We start from the raw sequence: 5,000 nt of genomic DNA, 5'->3' as shown, positions 1-5,000 counted from the left end.
TATATACATGTTTGTATAAACATATATATATATATATATATATATATATATATATATATATATATATATATATATATATATATATATATATATATATATCATCATCATCATCACCATCATCATTATCATCATTATCTCCTACGCTTATTGACGCAAAGGGCCTGGGTTAGATTTCGCCAGTCATCTCTATCTTGAGCTTTTAAATCAATACATTGCCCTCCATTTGAAGAGAATTCGGTTTTTTCATAATGCGAGGTCTAAATTTATTCACATAATATCATTATTAACTCCTTCCTCTATTTAACCAAAAATTCTGTAAATGACAACAAAGTATCATGAAGGATTTAGTTAAAATGACTTTTTATTCTTATATTTCCTCCATACGATTGATAAGAAAAACTTGCTTGATTCTATCGGAAATTAATTATCACGGAGATATTTCCCGAAGAATATTGTTATCTCTACTTCAGTTGGGAATTTGTTTTTTTTGCAATGTATTGTGGGTAAAAAGAAGACTTGATTATATTTTTTTTCTTTTCATTCCTTTCGAGCTCAATTTTGGGTAAAGAAAAATGCTGAAACTTGATTCGCTTTTGTTTCAAGACTTCAATTAACATCATCATCATCCTCTCTTCATACGTCTATTGACGCAAAGAGCCTCAGTTACATTTCACCAGTCGTCTCTATCTTGAGCTTTTAATATAATACTTCTCCATTCATCATTTCCGACTTCACGCTTCATAGTCCTCAGTCATGTAGGCCTAAGTCTTCCAACTCTTCTAGTGCCTTGTAAACCTCAGTTAAACGTTTGATGAACTAATCTCTATTAAGGAATGCGAAGAGCATACCCAAACCATCTCCATCTACTCCTAACTACACCACATATGGCACCTTAGAAATATCTCTTATGGTTTCATTTCTAATCCTGTCCTGCCAATTGACTTGCATTCTGGAACTGAATATCCTTCTAAAATGGCTTGGTTGAGTGAAAAAGGTTGTGTAATGCAGATATATTAAATTTATAGATTTAGTTATTTTGATTGTACTAAACGGTTTCACTGAGATTGTCACGCAACTTCCGAGCTTATTTATAGTATTCTTTCTGATTATTTAGTACTTCCTATAAGTATTAAGTATTTAAAGGCTTAAAGGCCGCTCATGAATGGTAGAGGCAAGGGACAGTGACATTGCCCTAATGGCAGGACAATACCCTAGAGACGGACCATGTATTTATATGATCAGCGCCCAAGCCCCCTCTCCACCCAAACTAGAACCAAGGAGGGCCTGGCTATGGCTGCTGGTGACTCATCAGAAAGACCTGTAGGCTCCCCCAAACCACCATTCTTAGCTGACAAGGATGGCGAGGTTGCAGCGACCAAAGAAACTAACGAGTTTGAGCGGGACAAGAACTCCAGCCTAGCGTTCGCCAGTCAGGGACGTTACCACATCGGCCGTCACATGGTCTAAGTGTGACTTTCCCCTATCCTTTTAGGGGAACACAGACATCACGGATATTACAATCACTCGGTAACAGTCTCGAAAGCTAAGGAAAGACGCCAGTGTAATTAAGTTGTCAGTGATTATAAAGGAACTTTTCTTCATGGCTCCCATATTCCCCTTTAGAATTTAATTTTGCTTATGAACAAATGGTTGTACAAGTGTTGGGACCATTCCTTTGTTAACTTGGGGCTGCTGATATCTCCTTCAACTATTGTAAATTAGAGTAGCTTTTGTTCGCAATTGAAACATTATTCTTTCGACAATCAAGAGCCCATGCAGTTAATTTTAATATTCAGGCCTTCTCCATCATGAGGCTCAATACTACACAGTATTCTAGAAGTTTTATTCCAGCTGTAACCAAGCTGTAGAATGAACTTCCTAATCGGGTAGTTGAATCAGTAGAACTTCAAAAGTTCAAACTTGCAGCAATTGTTTTTATGTTGAACAGGCTGACATAAGTCTTTTTATAGTTTATATATGAATATGTTTTAATGTTGTTAATATTTTTATTTGAATAATTTATTTAGATTTTTCATTACTTCTTATATCGTTTATCTATTTCCTTATTGATTTCCTTGTTTCCTTTCCTCACTAGGCTATTTTTCCCTGTTGGAGCCCTTGGGCTTATAGAATCTTGCTTTCCCAACTAGGAATTGTAGCTTGGCTAATAATAATAATAATAATAATAATAATAATAATAATAATAATAATTGGTAGCGAGGATGTTATTGCCGACACAGACGAATCTCTGGAAAGAGAAAGTACGACCGTTGAAGGCCCCTTGATGCCATATGGGTGTTTTGGGGGAATTAAAAGGGTTTAAAACCCATTTTCTGGTGCAAGTGGCTCGAAAGCGTGACGCTGAAATATTAGCGCCTTTAATTCAGAAGTATATTAGAGGTGTTGAGAAGTGATCAGCTTCTAACTCTCTTACATCTTTTGTGTACGATCATCATATCGTGAACGACTAAGCCCGATACACTCATTTAGATTATTGAACATCTTTGGCGGAAAGTGAAAGAATTGGAGAAACCGACAGTAATTGTATCGGTTTATCTTTACCAAAAAATATCAAGAAAATCTTCAGTCTAATTCACAACGTGTTTTTTTCCATACAGACGAATCAGAGGAGATTAATCAACAGCATTCTACATCAGCAACTTCTGATTCTATTCAGGATAAGTGAGGTGGCTAACCAAAATATGAAACCTTTTTTTTTCCTTGTTTTGGGAGTTTGGTGCGTCTTAGGTGAGGTTAAGGAAATATTGAAAGGAGGGAGTGGGGTTGCCAAGGGTGGCTCTCATAGTAAGTAAGGAGTGTCAAACCTCCTATGTTAGGCTAATTGGGCTGTATATCTAGGTAGTATAATAACATATGATGCATAAAGAAATCGGAAAAAAGAGTATCAATAGCAAAAAAGGCATTGAACAATAAGACAACCCTATTGACAAACAACAGAATAAGGATTTAGACCAGAGTTAGACCACTGAAAACTTATGTATGGTCCAAACTTAATTATGTCTTAGAGACGTGCACATTAAACAAGATCTTGAAAATTAGATTAAATGTAGCTTTATTATAGTTTTAAAGAAGAATGCTGAAGATCCCATGGACTAAGAGAGTAACAAATGAGGAGGTACTGAGAAGAGTGACCCAGGAGAGATCACTTCTAAAAGGGATAAGGAGGAGGCAAATGTAATTTTTAGGACATATAATAAGAGAAAAGATCGAACTTTTGTGCCTTACGGGAAAGATAGAGGGAAGAAGAGCAAGAGGCCGGCAAAGGAAAAAGTTTTTTGATAAGCTTACTGGAGAATGTAAATGAGAATGTAGCAGCTGGAAAATTTATGCAGAGCTAGACATAGAACCAGGTGGAGGCAATGGAAAGTCCACGACGAGGACATGGCACTTAGATAGATAGACAGCTTTCCTTATTTTACTCATTTTATGTTTCCCATTTAATGTTTTTCTAAAATGTATTTTAAGGGGCATATAATTTGATTCCTGCGAGGCAAGGACAGTTATTTCCCATTCAAGTTGGATTCCTTTGTTTCAACAAACCTGGTTATAACAATATATATATATATATATATATATATATATATATATATATATATATATATATATATATATATATATATATACACACACAAAAGTTAAGCGAGGTTACACAAGAGGGGTAGGTTATCGCAGGTAATGAAGCCCCCAGGTAAGTAAGCAACATAGACCAAGCCATTAGGGTAAGTTAGGTAGATGTTATTAGGTTAAAACGGCTTCCCTTATTTTCTCTACCCTAAATACCACTATGGACAAACAACATTGTTGTTTTTTAAGGAAGTCTTGAATCTCTAAAAAATACGCATTTCCCACATATACATAGACCCCTTTCTTTCAAAACACCCTGTAATTAAGTAGGTAAATATTTTTATAACCGAAATCCGGCCTAGGTTGAAATTGTAAAGATCATGGTACAGAGGCTATGGCACTATCCAGTATCTTATAGATAAGTGCTATAGGTAAGTGATATGTTGAGAGTCCATCAATTACTAGGATATTTATGGACTCTCTACATATCACTTACCTAAAGAACTTATTGGATATTGCCATAGCCTCTGTACCATGATCTTTCACTGTCTTGGGTTAAAGTTCTCTTGCTTGAGTGTTCACTCGGGCACACTATTCTATCTTACTTCTCTTCCTCTTGTTTTTTATAATTTTTATAGTTTATATATGAAAGATTTATTTTTATATTGTTACTGTTCTTAAGATATTTTATTTTAATTGTTAATTATTTTTCTTGTAGTTACTTATTTCCTTTCCTCACAGGGCTATTTTTCCTGTTGGAGCCCTAGGGCTTATAGCATTCTGCTTTTCCAACTAAAGTTGTAGCTTAGCAAGTAATAATAATGATGATAATGATAATGATGATATTAATAATAATAATAATAATAATAATAATAATAATAATAATAAATGCATTATTAATAACATATTTAAATGACACTCATTAATAGAGGTCCAAATACTGAATAGAAATCGAATTTGCAATCATTTTAAGTCTGAATATGTCTACGTTAGTTTCTTCATTCCATATCCTTTCAAACTCCACGGACTCTATTAGTAGAAAACGTAAGACTAGGCTAAGATTGCCATAAAATTTTTGTCGAAAACAATTTAGAATTCTTTAAAAATATTGATTACAGCTATAAAAAAACTCAACCTTCTAAAATTTAGAATAGTAGAGAAAGAGGGAGAGAGAGATATTAGTTCACCAAACGTTCAGCTGGGCTCCAAAAGGCGCTAGAAGACTTGGAAGACCCAGGCCGGTATGGGTAAGGGTTATGAATCGTGAAGTAGGAGATGATGAATGGAGAAGTATTGAATTAAAAGCTCAAGATAGAGACGACTGGCGAAATCTAACCGAGGCCCTTTCCGTCAGTAGGAGTAGGGGGAGATGATAAAGATGATGATGATGATGATGATGATGATTTCACAGAGAG

Source organism: Palaemon carinicauda, chromosome 12, assembly GCF_036898095.1.
Source record: "Palaemon carinicauda isolate YSFRI2023 chromosome 12, ASM3689809v2, whole genome shotgun sequence".
Taxonomy (NCBI): Eukaryota; Metazoa; Arthropoda; class Malacostraca; order Decapoda; family Palaemonidae; genus Palaemon; species Palaemon carinicauda.
The sequence above is the reverse complement of the archived record's forward strand: the minus strand, read 5'-3'. Positions refer to the sequence as shown.